Here is a 22,669-nt window from a genome sequence, read left to right on the forward strand (position 1 = left end):
TCTTGGTACTCAGTTAGCTCATAGCTCATCTTATCATCCTCAATCTGATGGGCAAACTGAGATAGTAAACAAATGTTTGGAAGGATATCTTCATTGCTTTGTATTTGATAAACAAACACAATGGGTCAAATGGTTGCCTCTGGTTGAATGGTGGTATAACACTTCCTTCCATAGTGCAACAAAAATGACCCCATTTATGGAACTTTATGGATATCATCCACCATCCATCACATCACATTTAAGAGAAAATTCTAAGGTTCAAGCAATGGAAGATCACATCGAGCATCATCAACAAGTTTTCCAACTCCTAAAGCATAACCTCTCCTTGGCGCAGAATAGAATGAAATAGGAGGTAGATCAACATCGCAGTGAAAAAAGTTTTGATGTAGGTGATTGGGTATTCCTACGACTACAACCATATAAACAAATGTCCTTCAAGGAAGCTAAGAAGGATAATAAATTATCACCAAAGTATTATGGTCCATACAAGGTGTTGCAAAAGATTGGTACTATGGCATACAAATTGGAGCTTCATGCAGCTTCCTGAGTGCACCCAGTTTTCCATGTTTCATGCTTAAAGAAGGTTATAGGTGACAAGCTTCCAGTTCAAATGATATTGCCAGAACTTGATGAGGAAGGAAAAATCATATTGGAACATGAAGCAGTCAAAGAAACAAGAACTCGATAGCTACGGAATCTATCAATTTCAGAGTATCTCATCAAGTGGAAGAACTTACCCATTGAGGATTCCACATGGGAGGATGAGAATTTTATACGGAAGCATCCAGAACTACTTAAGAGTTGAGGACAACACTTTTTTGAAGGAGAGGGGCATGTTAGGTCCCTATAATACTAGTGATTCCCCCACAACTATTTTTGTTGTATTCCTTATTGTTATTGTTGTGCCCCTATTGCCCCAATATTGTTATTATTCTGCCCCATAGAATCCGTCTACTGTTATTTTTGTGCGTTTATATTATTATTGTTAGGTCGGCTTGGTTATATTTTGACCCCTTAGACTCCTATATATAAAAAGGAGGTTTTTTCATTTGAATCATCCAAGAATGGTTCATTTGTGTAATGTAAAGGAGGTTTCCCACTCAAAGAAGCTGAATTCTAAGGTGTTGATCTATCTTTTCTATCCTTTTGTGAGCTGGTTTCATAACAGCTCATTTGGTTGAGATGGAGCTAAATCAAGATTTATCCTCCCAGTTTCGGAAATCACATCACTCAAACCATCATCTTGATTAGTGGTTGGAGCTTCATGTGGGGGAGAGAGTGCTTGAGATGAAGATTCCATAGATTGACCCAGTATAGGGATCCCCCCTCCAATATATAGAATCTCATTATCAAACACTTGAAAAGACTTTGCATGTCTCAATCTATCTAGAGGATGAAGCCTCCGCTCAACAACATTGTCACTCTAGGAAGATTCAAGAAAGATCACATTTCTAGATATTATAAACATTTTATTCACTTCATCATAGAGACAATATGATTTCTAGGTATTATAGTACCCCAAGAATATACATTTTCTACTCCTTGCACCGAGCTTGTTTCTTTGTTCATTAGGTATGAAGGCATAACATGTGGAACCAAAAACACTGAGATGTGTCACCGAAGGAATGTAGCCATAACACATTTCATAAGGAGCCTTGCTTCCGATAGCATGAGATGGACATCTATTATTTATATAAACATCACATAAAACCACATCAACAAAAAACACGAGGTTAACATTGTTGAAAAAGGCCATTAATTGTATCATATTTAAGATTGTCATGTTCATTCTTTCAACTACTTCATTTTGTTGTGGATTGTAAGTCATGATTGTTTCATGTTTGATCCCATGCTAACAAAGAGAGTTTTCGAATTCATTTGAAAAATATTATTTTTCATTATCAATACAAATAGAGTCAATATGACATTGTGCATCATTTCCAATCCACGCATAAAAGTTCTTAAATGTTTCAAATGCTTCAGGTTTGTTCAATAAATAAACCCAAAACATTCTCCCATAGTCATCAATAAATTTCATCATATATTTATTTCCATTTGCAGAAGGAATAATCATAGGAACACACACATCAAAATGAATGAGTTCAAGCTTTCTATGTGCTCTGGAATGAGAATCGTGAAATGATTATCTGTTGTGCTTTCCTAAGATACAAACATCACATTGCTTAAGTTTCCTAAGAACAGTTGGAAAACCAGTAACACCATTTTTCTTCAACAAATAAAGGTTGTCATAGTTCAGGTGTCCAAATCTAGCATGCCATAAAAGACTTGATGGAAGTATACCTTAATCATAATGATACTTGTATGAAACATTTTGTACACAAAAAAAGGTTCCTTGGAGCTGAAGAAGACTTTGTTCTTCTATACTAGTCATCAGAACTAAGTGATCCAATGCTTTTCTGACATCTAGGGAAGGATGGAAACACTTTAATTATTTCATTTTAAACAATATTTTGACTCCTTTTTTACCATCATATTTGTGATATTTGTGAACGTTTATAATCTATTACATTGTTTATTTCAATGAAATTATACTGAATGAAAATGTTTCTTAAATATTATATTACATTACAATGTTTTGAAAATTTTAATATTCTCCAACAATTATATAATGTTGTAATATTCATTTTAATTAAATTATGTCAATTTTTAATATCCAATTAAACTAGTTAATATTACAATATTTATTAAACTTTTTAGTTGTAAAATATTTATATCTATAAGCATGGTGTATTTTAGAATAGGTCTTTTTAAATTCTATTTTTGATTAAATAGATAGTGAAGATGAGATATTGAAATAATATTCATAGTCGTATACAAAATTGGATGGTTTGGATTTATCTCTCACCATTTGGATTAATCCTTTCAAGTGGAAGGGTTTTTATGAAATGTGGATTAAGCGTTTCACTCCAAAACATTCTCAACCATTTCAATTTCTTGTCTCTCCCTTTAAGCAATCCATGATCCTTGACAACTTTTCATTTTTCAGCCTACTTGGAGGAGAATTTAATAAACAAAAAATATAACAAATATAGAATGGCTTCAAAGGGCCTCATCGTAGAAGAATTTGTCTCAATCATTATTGTAATGAATATATATTCACATTTCTTTATTGAGGGTAAGGTAAAGCATATACCATGTCTATATTGTGGGTTAGATCATATTTTTAGGGATCTCCCTTTCGCAATTTAAAAGTTAGTCAATAGATCTAAATCATGTATGTCATGATGCTTTTACTCTCTCTTCTTATGTGAGGTAACACTGCTACATGAAGGGAACTTTTAAGACATTTTTTTAAGACAAAATAAACCTTTTATATTAAAAATCCACTTTTTATTTTAGTTATTTTACATTAAAATATAATATCAATTGAATTATCTTAAATATAAAATTTAACACAAAAACAGTTTGAGACAAAACTATTTTAAGAATAATTTTTATATTTAAGACAAAAATAATTTGAGACAAAAATATTTTAAGATAAAACATTATATTTAAGAAAAAAATAGTTTGAGACAAAAATATTTTAACACAAAACTTTATATTTAAGACAAAAATATTTAAGATAAAAATAGTTTGAGACAAAAATATTTTAAGACAACTTTATATTTAAGAGAAAAATATTTGAAGACAAACCTTTATATTTAAGACAAAAATAGTTTGAGACAAAAATACTTGAAGACAAAACTTTATATTTAAGACAATGGCAATTAAGGAAAAACTCGTTTAAGACAGTTAACAAATCAGACAAAACCATATCAATTTAAGATAATATTATCTAACACCTGTAAAATTGACTCTGACAATGCGCCCTAAGTCAGCCAGCGTGCATGCTAGTACTATCTCGTGCCTATATCAATGTTACTACTTCACTCACCATTCATGTTATATTATATAAAGAGAATGATTCAATGGGTTCTTCATTTTGTGGGGGTAGGCGACAGTGAAGAATGTGACAACTTTTCTTGACAAGATTTTTATTAAAATTTAATATCAATTGAATTGTCTCAAATAAAAAATTTAAGACAAAAATAGTTTGAGACAAAAATATTTTAAGACAAAAATTTATATTTAGGACAAAAATAGTTTAAGGAAAAACATTTTAAGAGAAAACTTTATATTTAAGACAAAAAATAGTTTGAGACAAAAATATTTAAGACAAAACTTTATATTTAAGACAAAAATAGTTTGAGACGAAAATATTTTAGGACAAAACTTTATATATAAGACAAAAAGTAGTTTGAGACAAAAATATTTTAAGACAACTTTATATGTAAGACAAAAACAGTTTGAGACAAAAATATTTTAAGACAAATCTTTATATTTAAGACAGAAATAGTTTCAGACAAAATTATTTTAAGGAAAAACTTTATGTTTAAGACAATGGCAATTAAGGCAAAAGCCATATAAGACAGTTAAAAATCAAGACTAAATCATATCAATTTAAGACGATATTATCTAGCACCTACAAAATTGACTTTGATAGTTTACCCTAAGTCAGCCAACTTCCAGGCTACTACTGTCTCAGGCCTATATCAAGATTTCTATTTTACCTACCATTCACACTATCTTATATAAAGACAATGATTTGTTGGGCTCTTCATTTTTTGGGGGTAGCCGACTATGAATTACGCGACAACTTTTCTTGGGAAGATTTAATAGACATCAATTCCTATTTTATCCCTTTGATCTCTGCTGATACTATTAGAGGCAACTTGTCTGTCATTGCGTTCGGGAAGTTTGCACAGGGATTCCATGAGTGGATAGGGGATAATTATACTTTTAATTTTTGAAAATAGATATTCAAACCACATGAAATTCATTAAAAACATTTTCTTTCTTTTATATTGTATTTTTCCTTTTTCATTAATCATTTTTAATTAAACATAAAATTAGAATATGCTAATCATATTAATCTTTTAATCAATTATAAAATTAAAATATAACATTTCGAAAAGTTAGAATATTTTTAACTAGCACAACCACATTAAAAATATTAATGTGGTTAATATAGTCGAAGGCTTAATTTTTATCTACCATTGATAAATATATAACAATAGAAATAATAATACAAAAAAAATATTTAAACAAATCAGCAAAAAAAAACATAAATGACATTAAACATTAATTTTCAACCTTGGAATGTGTTCTGCCACCCAACATGAATGATATAAAGCTAAACATTGAGGTGGTGTGGGTGAAAATGAGGCAAAGATGCACATAAGTCAATATAATGGAATTAATTTGAAATGAAATTAGATTTTGGAGCATGTGTTGAGACATCCATAGATAAAATTGAATTGCATTGTCGGTTTCCAACCGCCGCCTCCGGGAGGAAAGTCTGAGGCCATCATTGTCGGATAAGAATAACAAAAAGGTGTTAATACTATCAACAAGATTCGTTTGATGGGACAGGGATGGAGTGTTGGGTGAAATCATCGTCATTGAATTAGAGGAAGAATATACCATCGACATCAATCCTTTTAAATTTATTAAAAATCAATGCAACCCAACAGAATCTCTAACACACCAAATTCGTTGATAAGCATTCAAAAGAAGCATTTTCTAAGCATATTCCATTGAGAATCAATATAGGTCATCAATTAAACAATCAAAGATAAAAAAATTGAAAAGACCCTCCTCCACCTTAAGTTGAAATAGGAAGCATTAGGAAGCCTAGTTTGTTGTGGGGGCAATAGTCTCCTCATAATCGAACCCTTATTTTTGTGTGAAAACGTTTTCCACAAGCCTGGGTTTATTCTTGTCAAGTGATCCATCTTCTTTATACTTTTTCTTGAAGATCCACATGCAGCCTTTTGGTTTTGTTCCCAATGGAGGATCAACCATCTTTCACGTGCCATTCTTTATCGAAGCATCATATTATATCTGCATCGCTTCTTTCCAATCATCATGAGAAGTTACTTCTTTGTAGGAAGTTGGTTCACAATCTGTAGAGAATTTAGTTCAAAATCATAAGAAACATCCATATCAACAGGTGAATCAAGATCGTCTACATCACCTCTATTCTATCTAGTTAATCTTCTTGTTCTTCTCTTTCCAACCTCATCAAGATGAACACTTTGAAGTTTCTTTGTTGTCCATATTGGAGGACCTTTCTAAGATGGCCCAAGCTCCTAATTGGTTGAGATGGAGCTAAATAAATATTTATCCTGCCAATTTTGGAAATCACATCACTCAAACCGTCATCTTGATTAGTGGTTGGAGCATCATATGGGGGAGAGAGTGCTTGAGATGGAGATTCCATAGATTGACCATGTATAGGGATCCCCTATTCAATATGTGGAATCTCATTATCAAAAACTTGAAAAGACTTTGCATGTCTGAATCTATCTAGGCAATGAAGCTTCCGCTCAACAACAATGTCACTCTTGAAAGATTCAAGAAAGATCACATTTCTAGATATTATAAGCTTTTTACTAAATTAATCATAGAGACAATATGCTTTAGAGGTATTATAGTAGTCCAAGAATATACATTTTCTACTCCTTACACCAATTTTGTTTCATTGTTCATTAGGTATGAAGGCATAACAAGTGGAACAAAAACCCTGAGATGCATCACCGAAGCAATGTAGCCATACTACATTTCATAAGGAGTCTTGTTTCTGATACCATGATGTTTCAATCTATGATTTATTTACACATCACATAGAACTGCATCAGCCAAAAAAATCAAGTTAACATTCTTGAAAAAGGTCATTAAACATACCATATTTAAGATTGTCATGTTCCTTCTTTCGACTACTTCATTTTTTTGGGGAATGTAAGTCATGATTGTTTCATGTTTGATCCCATGCTAACAATGATAGTTTTAAAATTCATTTGAAGTATATTATTTTCATTATGAATACAAATAGAGTCAATACAATATTGTGCATCATTTTCAATCTATGCATAAAAGTTCTTAAATGTTTCAAATGCTTAAGATTTCTTAAATAAATAAACCCAACACATTCTAGCGTAGTCATCCATAAATTTCATAATATATTTATTTCCATTTGCAGAAGGAACAAGCATAGGACCACACAAATCATAATGAATGATTTCAAGCTTTCTATGTGCTTTGTAATGAGAATCATGAAATGATCTTGTCTGTTGTGCTTTCCTAAGATACAAACATCACATTGTCTAATTTTCCTAAGAATAATTGGAAAACAGGTAACACCATTTTTCTTCAACAAACAAAGGTTTTCATAGTTCGGGTGTCCAAATCTAGCATGCCATAAAAGACTTGATGGAAGTATACCTTAATGATAATGATAATTGCATGAAATTTTTTTTACACAAACAAAGGTTCGTTGCAGCTTCGGAAAACTTTCGTCTTCTATCCTAGTAATCACAACTAAGTGATCTGATGCTTTTATGACATCTAGGGAAGGATGAAAACTCTTTACTTATTTCATTTAAAACAATAATTTGACTCATTTTTTACCATCATATTTGTCATATTTGTGAATGTTTATATTATATTACATTATTTATTTCATTGAAAATATACCGAATGAAAATGTTTCTGAAAGATTATGTTACCTTACAATGCTTTGAAAAGAAATATATTAATTTGTGATATTCTCCGTCAATTATATAATGTTGTAATATTCATTTTAATTAAAATATATCAATTTTTAATATCCAATTAAACTAGTTAATAGTACAATATTTATTAAAAAATTTAATATTACAATATTATATCTATAAGCATGGTGTATTTTAGAATAGGCCTTTATAAATTCTATTTTTTATTAAATAGATAGTGAAGATGAAATGGATAGTGAAGATGAGAGATTGAAAGAATATTCATAGTCATATACAAAATTGGATGGTTTGGATTTATCTCTCACCATTTGGATTTATCCTTTACAAGTGGAAGGGTTTTTATGAAATGTGGATTAAGCATTTCACTCCAAAACATTCTCAACCATTTCAATTTCTTGTCTGTCCCTTTGAGCAATCCATGATCCTTGACCACTTTTCATTTTTTGGCCTTCTTGGAGGTGAATTTAATAAACAAAAAATATAATAAATATAGAATGGCTTCAAAGGGCCTGATTGTAGAAGAATTTGTCTCAATCATTATTGTAATGAAGACATATTCATATTCTTTGTTGAGAGTAAGGTGAGGCATATACCATGTCTAGATTGAAGGTTAGATCATAGTTTGAGGGATATCCCTTTTCCAATTGAAAGGTTGGTCAATAGATATAAGTCATGTATGTCATGATGATTTTACTCTCTCTTCTTATGTGAGGTAATACTACTACATGAAGGGAACTTTTAAGACTTTTTTTAAGAGAAAATAAATCTTTGGTATTAAAAAGACACTTTTTATGTTAGTTATTTTACATTAAAATATAATATCAATTGAATTGTCTTAAATATAAAATTTAACCCAAAACAGAGCAAGAAAAAAGTATTTTAAGACAAAAGTTCATATTTAAGAGAAAATAATTTGAGACAAAAATATTTTAAGATAAAACTTTATATTTAAGATAAAAATAATTTGAGACAAAAATATTTTAACACAAAACTTTATATTTAAGACCAAAATAGTTTGAGACAAAAATATTTTAAGACAAAAATTTATATTTAAGACAAAAACAGTTTGAGACAAAAATATTTGAAGGTAAAACTTTATATTTAAGACAATGGAAACTAGGATGAAACCTGTTTAAGACAATTAACAAATAAGACAAAACCATATCAATTTAAGGAAATATTATCTAACACCCGTAATATTGACTCTGACAATGCACCCTAAGTTAGCCAGCTTCCAGGCTACTACTATCTCGCACGTATATCGATGTTGCTATTTCACTTACCATTCACATTATATTATATAAAGACAACTATTAGATTGGCTCTTCATTTTGTGGGGGTAGCCGACAATGAAGAATGCGACAAATTTTCCTCACAAGATTTCTATTAGAATTTAATATCAATTGAATTGCCTCAAATATAAAATATAAGACAAAAATAGTTTGAGACAAAAATATTTTAAGACAAAACTTTATATTTAAGACAAAAAAAGTTTAAGACAAAACTTCATATTTAAGACAAAAAATAGTTGAAGACAAAAATATTTGATACAAAACTTTATATTTAAGACAAAAATAGTTTGAGACAAAAATATTTTAAGACAAAACTTTATATTTAAGACAAAAATAGTTTAAGACAAAAATATTTTAAGAGAAAACTTTATATTTAAGACAAAAAAAATTTGAGACAAAAATATTTTAAGACAAAACTTTATGTTTAAGACAATGAAATTAAGACAAAACCCATTTAAGACAGTTAAAAATTAAGACAAAATCATATCAATTTAAGACAATATTATCTAACACCTGTAAAATTGACTCTGACAGTTTACCCTAAGTCAGCCACTTTGCAGGCTACTACTGTCTCATGCTTATATCGAGGTTTCTATTTCAGTTACCATTCACGCTATCTTATATAAAGACAACGATTTGTTGGGCTCTTCATTTTTTGGGGGTAGCCGACTCTGAAGTACGCGACAACTTTTCCTGGCAAGATTTCACAGACATCGATGCCTGTTTTATCCCTTTCATCTCTTCTGATATGATTAGAGACAACTTGTCTATCATTGCATCGGGAAGTTTATAGACGGACTCCCTGAGTGGATAGGGGATAATTATATTTTTTATTTTTGAAAATATATATTCAAACCACATGAAATTTAATCAGATCAATTTATTTATTTTATATTATATTTTTCTTTTTTTATTAATCATTTTTAATTAAATATAAAATTAGAATATGCTAATTAGATTAATCTTTTAATTAATTATAAAATTAAAATATAACATTTTGAAAATTTAGAATATTTTTAACTAGCACAACCACATTAAAAATATTAATGTGGTTGATATAGTCGAAGGCTTCATTTTCATCTACCATTGATAAATATATAGCAATAGAAATAATAGTACAAAAAAATTATTTAAATAAATTAACAAAATTAAACATAAATGACATTAAACATTAATTTTCAACCTTGGAGTGCATTCTGCCACCCAACATGAATGATATAAAGCTAAACATTGAGGTGGAGTGGGGGAAAATGAGGCAAAGACGCACACAAGTCAGTACAATGTAAGTCATTTGAAATGAAATTAGATTTGGAGCATGTGTTGAGGAATCCACAAATAAAATTGAATTGGATTGTTAGTTTCCAACCATCGCCTCCAGGAGGAAAGGACAAGGCCATCGCTGTAGGATAATAACAACAAAAAATGTTAATACTGTCAACAAGGTTCGTTTCATGGGACGAGGATGGAGTGTTGGGAGAAATCATTGTCGTTGAATCAGAGGAAGAATATACACCAAAATCAATTTTTTTTAATTTATTAAAAATTAACGGAACCCAACTCTCTAACACACCAAATTCGTTGATAAGCATTCAAAAGAAGCATTTTCTAAGCATATTCCCTTGATAATCAATCTAGGTCAAACGATTAACAATAAAAAAGTCAAAAGGCCCTCATCCACCTGAAGTTGAAATAGGTAGCCTTAGGAAGCCTAGTTTGTTGTGGGGTCTAAAGTCTCCTCATAATCAAACCATTCCTTTTGTGAAAAACCTTTTTCCACAAGACTGGCTTTATTCTTGTCAAGTGAGCCATCTTATGTATACTTGTTCTTGAAGACCCACTTGTAGCTTATTGGTTTCCTTCCCAATTGAGGATCAACCAACTTCCAAGTGCCATTCTTTATCAAAGCATCATATTATATCTTCATCGCTTCTTTCCATTCATCATGAGAAGTGACTTATTTGAAGAAAGTTGGTTCAAAATGTGTAGGCAATTTAGTTCTAAATCATAAGAAACATCCATATCAACAGGTGAATCAGGATCATCTACATCACCTCTATTATATCTAGTTGACCTTCTTTTTATTTTCTTTCCAACCTCATCAAGATGAACACTTTTAAGTGTTTTTGTTGGCCATCTTGGAGGACTTTCCTAAGATGTCCCAGACTCCTCGTTTGGTTGATATGGGGCTAAATCAAGATTTATCCTCTCAGTTTTGGAAATCACAACATTCAAACCATCGTCTTGATTAGTGGTTGGAGCTTCATGTGGGGGAGAGAGTTCTTGAGACAGAGATTCCATAGATTGACCCAATATAGGGATCCCCCCTTCAATATGTGGAATATTATTATCAAACACTTGAAAATACTTTGCATGTCTGAATCTATGCAAGTGATGAAGCTTTTGTTCAACAACGTCACTCTTGGAAGATTCAAGAAGGATTGCATTTCTAGATATTATAAACTTTGTATTCACTTCATCATAGAGACAACATACTTTAGATGTATTATAGTACCCCAAGAATATACATTTTCTACTCCTTACTCCGGTTGGAACCAAAAAACGTGTGATGCATCACCAAAGGAATGTAGCCATACCACATTTCATAAGGAGTCTTGTTTCCGATAGCATGAGATAGACATCTATTATTTATATACACATCACATAGAACCACATCAGCCAAAAACATCAGGTTACCATTCTTGAAAAAGGTCATTAAATGTACCATATTTAAGATTGTCATGTTCATTCTTTTAACTACTTCATTTTTTTGGGGATTGTAAGTCACGACTGTTTCATGTTTGATCCCATGCTACCAAAGATAGTTTTCAAATTCATTTGAAGTATATTTGTTTTCATTATCAATACAAATAGAGTCAATATGTGATTGTGAATCATTTTCAATCCGCGCATGAAACTTCTTAAATTTTGCAAATGCTTCATATTTGTTCAATAAATAAACCCAACACATTTTGGCATAGTCATCAACAAATTTCATCATATATTTATTTCCATTTGCATAATGAACAAGCATAGGACCACATAAATCTAAATGAATGAGTTCAAGCTTTCTATGTGCTCTGGAATGAGAATCATGAAATTATTTTCTGTTGTGCTTTCCTAAGATACAAACCTCACATTGCTTAAGGTTCCTAAGAATAATTGGAAAACAAGTAACACAGTTTTTCTTAAACAAACAAAGGTTGTCATAGTGCGTGTGTCCAAATATAGAATTCCATAAAAGACTTGATGGAGGTATACCTTAATCATAATGATAATTGTATGAAAAAAGTTGTACACAAACAAATGTTCCTTGCAGCTTCGGAAGACTTGCTTCTTCTATCCTACTCATCACAACTAAGTGATCTGATGCTTTTATGACATCTAGGGAAGGATGAAAAAAATTATTTTTTTCATTTAAAACAATATTTGACTCCTTTTTTACCATCATATTTGTGATATTCGTGAATTTTTATATTCTATTACATTGTTTATTTCAATGAAATTATACTGAATGAAAATGTTTCTTAAAGATTATGTTACATTACAATGTTTTGAAAAGAAATATATTAAATTTTAATATTCTCCACCAATTATATAATGTTGTGATATTCATTTTAATTAAATTATATCAATTTTTAGTATCCAATTAAACTCGTTAATATTGCAAAATTTATTAAAAAAGTTAATAGTACAATATTTATATCTATAGGCATGGTGTATTTTAGAATAGGCCTTTATAAATTCTATTTTTTATTAAATAGATATTGAAGATGAGAGATTGAAAGAATATTTATAGTCATATACAAAATTGGATGGTTTGGATTTATCTCTCACCATTTGGATTTATCCTTTACAAGTGCAAGGTTTTTTATGAAATGTGGATTAAGTGTTTCACTCCAAAACATTCTCAACCATTTCAATTTTTTGTCCGTACCTTTAAGCAATGTATGGTCCTTGACCACTTTTCATTTTTTGGCCTACTTGGAGAAGAATTTAACAAACAAAAAATATAACAAATATAGAATGGCTTATATTTCACATACCATTCATGTTATCTTATATAAAGGCAACAATTTGATGGGCTCTTCGTTTTGTGGGGGTGGTCAACAATGAAGAATGCAACAACTTTTCTTGACTAGATTTCTATTAAAATTTAATATCAATTGAATTGTCTTAAATACAAAATTTATTTAATACAAAAATTTATATTTAAGAAAAAAATAGTTTGAGACAAAAATATTTTAGGACAAAATTTTATATTTAAGACAAAATCAGTTTAAGACAAAAATATGTTATGGAAAAATATTATATTTAAGACAAAAACAGTTTTAGGCAAAAATATTATAAGACAAAACTTTATGTTTAAGACAACGACAATTAAGAAAAAACCCATTTAAGACAATTAAAAATTAAGACAAAACCATATCAATTTAAGACAATATTATCTAACACTTGCAAAATTGACTCTGACAGTTTACCCTAAGTCAGCCAACTTGCAGGCTACTACTGTCTCAAGCCTATATCGAGGTTGCTATTTCACTTACCATTCACGCTATCTTATATAAAGACAATGATTTGTTGGGCTCTTCGTTTTTTGGGGGTAGCTGACTTTGAAGTACGTGACAACTATTCCTAGCAATATTTCACAGATATCAATGCCTCTTTTATCCCTTTGATCTCAACTGATACGATTAGAGACAACTTGTCTATCATTGCATTTGGGAAGTTTGCAGAGGGATTCCATGAGTGGATAGGGGATAATTATATTTGAAATTTTTGAAAATAGATAGTCAAACCACATGAAATTTGATCATATGAATTTCTTTCTTTTATATTATATTTTTATTTTTCATTAATTTTTTTTAATTTAATATAAAATTAGAATATGCAATTATATTAATCTTTTAATTAATTATAAAATTAAAATATAACATTTTGAAAAGTTAGAATATTTTTAACTGGCACAACCACATCAAAAATATTAATGTGGGTGATATAGTTGAAGTCTTCATTTTTATCTACCATTGATGAATATATAACAATATAAATAATATAAAAAAAAACGATTGAAATAAATTAACAAAATTAAACATAAATGACATTAAACATCAATTTTCAACCTTGGAATGTGTTGTGCCATCCAACATGAATGATATAAATCTAAAAATTGAAGTGGAGTGGGGGAAAATGAGGCAAATATGCACACAAGTTAATCTAATGGCATTCATTTGAAATGAAATTAGATTTGGAACACGTGTTGAGTCGCTCATAGTTAAAACTGAATTGGATTTCCGGTTTCCAATGAAGGATTGTTCAATGTTTTTGTCATAGTTTAAGACAATAATATTTAATACAAAACTTTATATTTAAGACAAAAATGGTTTGAGACAAAAGTAATTTAAGACAAACCTTTATATTTAAGACAAAAAACAGTTTAAGACAAAAATATTTTTAGACAAAACTTTATATTTAAGACAAAAACAGTTTGAGACAAAAATATTTTAAGACAAAACTTTATGTTTAAGACAATGGAAATTAAGAAAAAACCCATTTAAGACAGTTAAAAATTAAGACAAATTCATATCAATTTAAGACAATATTATCTAACACCTGCAAAATTGACTACGACAATTTACCCTAAGTCAGCCAACTTGCAGGCTACTACTGTCTCAAGCCTATATCGAGGTTGCTATTTCACTTACCATTCACACTATCTTATATAAAGACAACAATTTGTTCGGATCTTCATTTTTGAGGGGTAGTCGACTCTGAAGTACGGGACAACTATTCCTAGAAATATTTCACAAACATCAATGCCTCTTTTATCCCTTTGATCTCCACTGATACGATTAGAGACAACTTGTCTGTCATTGAATTCGGGAAGTTTGCAGAGGGATTCCATGAGTGGATAGGGAATAATTATATTTTAAATTTTGAAAATACATATTCAAACCACATGAAATTTAATCATATGAATTTCTTTCTTTTATATTATATTTTTATTTTTTCATTAATACTTTATAATTAAATATAAAATTAGAATAAGCTAATTATATTAATCTTTTAATTAATTATAAAATGAAAATATAACATTTTGAAAATTTAGAATATTTTTAACTGGCACAACCACATTAAAAATATCAATGTGTTTGATGTAGTTGAAGTCTTCATTTTTATCTACCATTGATAAATATATAACAATATAAATGATAATAATAAAAACTATTGAAATAAATTAACAAAATTCAACATAAATGACATTAAACATATATTTTCAACCTTGGAATGCATTGTTCCATCCAACATGAATGATATAAATCTAAAAATTGAAGTGGAGTGGGGGAAAATGAGGCAAATATGCACACAAGTTAATCTAATGGAATTCATTTGAAATGAAATTAGATTTGGAACACTTGTTGAGTAGCTCACAGATGAAACTGAATTGGATTGTCAGTTTCCAATGACTACTTCTGGGAGGAAAGGCTGAGGCTACAACTGTCAGCTAATAACAACATTTTTTTAATACTATCAACAAGATCTGCTTCATGGGATGGGGATGAAGTGTTGGGTGAAATCATCATCGTTGAATCAGAGGAAGAATATACCGTTGACATCAAATTTTTTAAATTTATTAAATTTCAACAGAACACAATAGACTCTCTAACACACCACAATAATTGATAAGCATTTAGAAGAATCATTTGTTGAGCATAATCCCTTGATAATCAATCTAGGTCATCAATTAAAAAAAGAAAAATAAAACATTCAAAAGACCCTTATCCACCTAAAGTTGAAATAGGAAGCCCTAAGAAGCCCAATTTGTTGTGGGGGAGAAAGTCTCCTCATAATCGACCCCTTCTTTTTGTGAAAAACCTTTTTCCACAAGCATGTATTTATGCTTGTCAAGTGAGTCATATGTTTTATACTTATTCTTGAAGACCCACTTGTAGACTATTACTTTGGTTCCCAATGGAGGATCAACTAGCTTCCAGGTGCCATTCTTTATCAAAACATCATATTCTTTCGACATCACTTCTTTCCATTCATCAAGAGAAGAAACTTCTTTGAAGGAAGTTGGTTCAAAATCCATATACAATTTAGTTCACAATCATAAGAAACATCCATATCAACAAGTGAATCAAGATCTTATACATCACCTCCATTCTGTCTAGTTCAACTTCTTATTCCTCTCTTTCCAACCTCATTAGGACGAACACTTTCAAGTTTATTTTTTGGCCATTTTGGAGGACATTTCTGAGATGGTTTAGGCTTCTCAGTTGATTGAGATGGTGTTGAATCAAGGTTTATCCTCCCAATTTTTTCAATCACATCACACAAAATGTCGTCTTTCTCAGTGGTTGGAGCTTCATGTATGGAAAAGAGTGGTTGAGATGGAGATTCCATAGATTGATCCAGTATAGATATCCCCTCTTCAATATGTGGAATCTCATTATCAAACTCTTGAAAAGAATTTTCATGTCTAAATCTATCCAGGCGATCAAGATTCCACTCTACAACATTGTTAGTCTTGGAAGATTCAAGAAATATCACATTTCTAGATATTATAACAATTTTATTCACTTCATCATAGAGACAATATGTTTTGGATGTGTTTGATTTCCCCAAGAAGATACATTTTCTATTAATTACACTAATTTTTTTTCTTTTTCCATTAAGTATGAAGGCGTAAGAGGTCGAACCAAAAACTCTTAGATGTCTCATCGAACGAATGTAGCCATACCACATCTCATAGGGAGTTGTGTTTCTGATAGCATGAGATGGACATCTATTCTTTATATACACATCACATAGAACCACATCAGCCAAAAGCATCGGCTTAACATTCTTGAAAAAGATAATTCAATGTACCATATTTAATATTGTCATGTTCATTCTTTCATCTACTTTATTTTGTTGGGTATTATAACGTAAGATTGTTTCATGTTTGATCCCATGCTGACGAAGATAGCTTTGAAATTCATTTGAAGTATATTATTTTCATTATGAATACAAATAGAGCCAATATGAGATTGTGCATCATTTTCATTCCATGCATAAAAGTTCTTACATATTTCAAATGCTTCATATTTGTTCTTTAATAAATAAACCCAACACATTTTGGTGTAGTCATCAGTAAATGTCATCATATATTTATTTCCATTTGCAGAAGAAACAACCATAGGTACACAAAATAAAATGAATGAGTTCAATATTTCTATGTGCTTTGGAATGAGAATCATGAAATGTTGTTTGTTGTGCTTTCTTAAGATACAAGAATCACATTGCTTAAGTTTCCTAGGAATAGTTGGAAAACCAACAACACCATTTTTTTCAACAAACAAAGGTTGTCATAGTTTAGATGTCCAAATATAGCATGCCATAAAAGACTTTATGGAAGTATACCTTAATCATAATGATAATTGTATGAAAAAAATTGTGCATAAATAAAGGTTCCTTGCTGCTTCGGAAGACTTTATTTAATATCCCAATCAATACAACTGAGTGATATGATGATTTTCTGACCTCAACCTTGCCATCAAATATATGAATGGAGTGTCCTTGCTGGCAGATGTGGACCAAAGATAACAAGTTTCTCCTCAACTCTAGGAGGTATAGAACATCATGTTGAAGAAGGTATGGAAGTCGAGGAAATTTGATCTTGATGGTGCCAAGCCCTGATGGCTTGAGTTTTGACTTGCCTTCAAAGTATACTACTCCATCATCGTTATAAGTGAATTCTTCAAAGTAGTCTCTTTTGAAATTCATGTGGAATATTTCTATTGAATCATGAAACTAAGCACATTTCCATGAAGCAAGTGAAGCATTAAATAAGTCTCCATATACTTCAATGTTGCAATGTGCCACAACATAATGAGAGGATTCATGCGATTTACCTTTCCCTTTACTAGGTGTTTTAACATGTTCAATGAAGGATTGTTTAATGTTGTTGTCATAGGCAACACACTACCACAATAAAATTATGATACAAAACAATGCACGGTGATGAACCAATGAAGCAGTCGGACATCAATGCAAATTATAGTGGTACCATTCCAACAAAACAGTGTTCACCAGCGTCCAAATGAAGAGTCTCCAATTCAATGTGTTTTTCAGTCCTCTATAAAATTCGACACAGTGTATACAGTTTAAAAACGTTATTCAATTCAAATCTCGCTCAAATCAATGCACCACGGGCTCTCCATGGGCTGATGGCACATGAGCATGATGCCTACATTTTGGATCTCAAAGTTAAGAAGTGTTCAATCATTAAAACAATTGTAATGATACAAAGCAGGGAACATTCTGTCCAATATCAAACACAACCCAACACTTCACAGTATTCAGTGCATTCAACACATTCCAAGGTATCATTGCAAGGAATCTAAGAAGGATAATAAATTATCACCAAAGTATTATGGTCCGTACAAGGTGTTGCAAAAGATAGGTACTATGGCATACAAATTGGATCTTCTTGCAGCTTCCCGAGTGCACCAATTTTTCCATTTTTCATGCTTAAAGAAGGTTATAGGTGACAAGCTTCCAGTTCAAACAATATTGCCAGAACTTGATGAGGAAGGAAAAATCATATTGGAACATGAAGTAGTCAAAGAAACAAGAACTCAATAGCTACGCAATCTATCAATTTTAGAGTATCTCATAAAGTGGTTCAGAACTTACCTGTTGAAGATTCCACATGGAACGATGAGAATTTTATACAGAAGCATCCAGAACTACCCAAGAGTTGAGGACAACACTTTTTTGAAGGAGAGGGGCATGTTAGTTCCCTATAATACTAGTGATTCCCCCATTACTATTGTCGTTGTATCCCTTATTTTATTTTTGTGCCCCTATTGCCCCAATATTGTTATTATTCTGCCCCATAGAATCCCTCTATTGTTATTTTTGTGTGTTTATATTATTATTGTTAGATCGGCTTGGTTATATTGTGACCCCTTAGACTCCTATATATAAAAAGGAGGTTTTTTCATTTGAATCATCCAAGAATGGTTCATTTGTGTAATGTAAAGGAGGCTGCCCACTCAAAGAGGCTGAATTCTAAGGTGTTGATCTATCTTTTCTATCCTTTTGTGAGCTGGTTTCATAACAACTTATTTGGTTGAGATGGAGCTAAATCAAGATTTATCCTCCCAGTTTTGGAAATCACATCACTCAAACCGTCATCTTGATTAGTGGTTGGAGCTTCATGTGGGGGAGAGAGTGCTTGAGATGAAGATTCCATAGATTGACCCAGTATAGGGATCCCCCCTTCAATATAGAATCTCATTATCAAACACTTGAAAAGACTTTGCATGTCTGAATCTATCTAGAGGATGAAGCCTCCGCTCAACAACATTGTCACTATAGGAAGATTCAAGAAAGATCACATTTCTAGATATTATAAACATTTTATTCACTTCATCATAGAGACAATATGATTTATAGGTATTATAGTACCCCAAGAATATACATTTTCTACTCCTTTCACCAAGCTTGTTTCTTTGTTTATTAGGTATGAAGGCATAACATGTGGAACCAAAAACACTGAGATGTGTCATCGAAGGAATGTAGCCATAACACATTTCATAAGGAGCCTTGCTTTCGATAGCATGAGATGGACATCTATTATTTATATAAACATCACATAAAACCACATCAAAAAAAAACATCAGGTTAACATTCTTGAAAAAGGCCATTAATTGTACCATATTTAAGATTGTCATGTTCATTCTTTCAACTACTTCATTTTGTTGGGGATTGTAAGCCACGATTGTTTCATGTTTGATCCCATGCTAACAAAGAGAGTTTTCAAATTCATTTGAAAAATATTATTTTTCATTATCAATACAAATAGAGTCAATATGAGATTGTGCATCATTTTCAATCCATGCATAAAAGTTCTTAAATGTTTCAAATGCTTCAGGTTTGCTCAATAAATAAACCAAACACATTCTCGCATAGTCATCAATAAATTTCATCATATATTTATTTCCATTTGTAGAAGGAATAATCATAGGACCACACACATCAAAATTAATGAGTTCAAGCTTTCTATGTGCTCTTGAATGAGAATCGTGAAATGATTATCTGTTATGCTTTCCAAAGATACAAACATCACATTGCATAAGTTTCCTAAGAATAGTTGGAAAACCAGTAACAGAATTTTTCTTCAACAAACAAAGGTTGTCATAGTTTAGGTGTCCGAATCTAGCATGCCATAAAAGACTTGATGGAAGTATACCTTAATCATAATGATAATAGTATGAAACATTTTGTACACAAACAAAGGTTCCTTGGAGCTGATGAAGACTTTGTTCTTCTATACTAGTCATCAGAACTAAGTGATCCAATACTTTTCTGACATCTAGGGAAGGATGAAAACACTTTAATTATTTCACTTAAAACAATATTTTGACTCCTTTTTTACCATCGTATTTGTGATATTTGTGAATGTTTATATTCTATTACATTGTTTATTTCAATGAAATTATACTGAATGAAAATGTTTCTTAAATATTATATTACATTAGAATGTTTTGAAAAGAAATATATTAAATTTTAATATTCTCCAACAATTATATAATGTTGTAATATTCATTTAAATTAAATTATGTCAATTTTTAATATCCAATTAAACTAGTTAATATTACAATATTTATTAAAAATTTTAGTTGTAAAATATTTATATCTATAAGCATGGTGTATTTTAGAATAGGTCTTTATAAATTCTATCTTTGATTAAATGGATAGTGAAGATGAGAGATTGAAATAATATTCATAGTCGTATACAAAATTGGATGGTTTGGATTTATCTCTCACCATTTGGATTAATCCTTTCAAGTGGAAGGGTTTTTATGAAATGTGGATTAAGCGTTTCACTCCAAACATTCTCAACCATTTCAATTTCTTGTCTCTCCCTTTGAGAAATCCATGATCCTTGACCACTTTTCATTTTTTAGCCTGCTTGAGGAGAATTTAATAAACAAAAAATATAACAAATATAGAATGGCTTCAAAGGGCCTGATCGTAGAATATTTTGTCTCAATCATTATTGTAATGAATATATATTCACATTTCTTTATTGAGGGTAAGGTAAAGCATATACCATGTCTATATTGAAGGTTGGATCATAGTTTTAGGGATCTCCCTTTCCCAATTTAAAGGTTAGTCAATAGATCTAAATCATATATGTCATGATGCTTTTACTCTCTCTTCTTATGTGAGGTAACACTACTACATGAAGGGAACTTTTAAGACATTTTTTTAAGACAAAATAAATCTTTTGTATTAAAAATCCACTTTTTATTTTAGTTATTTTACATTAAAATATAATATCAATTGAATTGTCTTAAATATAAAATTTAACACAAAAACAGTTTGAGACAAAACTATTATAAGACAAACTTTTATATTTAAGACAAAAATAATTTGAGACAAAAATATTTTAAGATAAAACATTATATTTAAGACAAAAAATAGTTTGAGACAAAAATATTTTAAGACAACTTTATATTTAAGACAAAAATAGTTTGAGACAAAAATATTTGAAGACAAAACTTTATATTTAAGACAATGGCAATTAAGAAAAAACTCATTTAAGACAGTTAACAAATCAGACAAAACCATATCAATTTAAGACAATATTATCTAACACCTATAAAATTGACTCTGACAATGCGCCCTAAGTCAGCCCGCTTGCAGGCTAGTACTATCTCGCACCTATATCGATGTTGCTACTTCACTCACCATTCATGTTATCTTATATAAAGAGAATGATTCGATGGGTTCTTCATTTTGTGTGGGTAGGCAACAGTGAAGAATGTGACAACTTTTCTTGACAAGATTTCTATTAAAATTTAATATCAATTGAATTGTCTCAAATAAAAAATTTAAGAAAAACAGTTTGAGACAAAAATATTTTAAGACAAAAATTTATATTTAAGACAAAAATAGTTTAAGGAAAAACATTTTAAGAGAAAACTTTATATTTAAGACAAAAAATAGGTTGAGACAAAAATATTTAAGACAAAACTTTATATTTAAGACAAAAATAGTTTGAGACAAAAATATTTTAGGACAAAACTTTATATATAAGACAAAAAGTAGTTTGAGACTAAAATATTTTAAGACAAAAATTTATATGTGAGACAAAAACAGTTTGAGAAAAAAATATTTTAAGACAAAACTTCATATTTAAGACAAAAATAGTTTGAGACAAAATTATTTTATGAAAAAACTTTATGTTTAAGACAATGTAAATTAAGACAAAAGCCATTTAAGAGAGTTAAAAATTAAGACTAAATCATATCAATTTAAGACAATATTATCTAACACCTACAAAATTGACTTTGATAGTTTACCCTAAGTCAGCCAACTTCCAGGCTACTACTGTCTCAGGCCTATATCTAGATTTCTATTTTACTTACCATTCACACTATCTTATATAAAGACAATGATTTGTTGGGCTCTTCGTTTTTTGGGGGTAGCCGACTATGAATAATGCGAGAACTTTTCCTGGCAAAATTTAATAGAAATCAATTCCTATTTTATCCCTTTGATCTCTGCTGATGCTATTAGAGGCAACTTTTCTATCATTGCATTCGGGAAGTTTGCACAGGGATTCCATGAGTGGATAGGGGATAATTATACTTTTAATTTTTGAAAATAGATATTCAAGCCACATGAAATTCAGTCAAAACATTTTCTTTCTTTTATATTGTATTTTTCTTTTTTCATTAATCATTTTTAATTAAATATAAAATTAGAATATGCTAATCATATTAATCTTTTAATTAATTATCAAAT

The sequence above is a fragment of the Pinus tabuliformis genome, chromosome 3_2 (assembly GCF_031772625.1).
Source record: "Pinus tabuliformis cultivar Carrire ecotype Pingquan chromosome 3_2, CPIR1, whole genome shotgun sequence".
Taxonomy (NCBI): Eukaryota; Viridiplantae; Streptophyta; class Pinopsida; order Pinales; family Pinaceae; genus Pinus; species Pinus tabuliformis.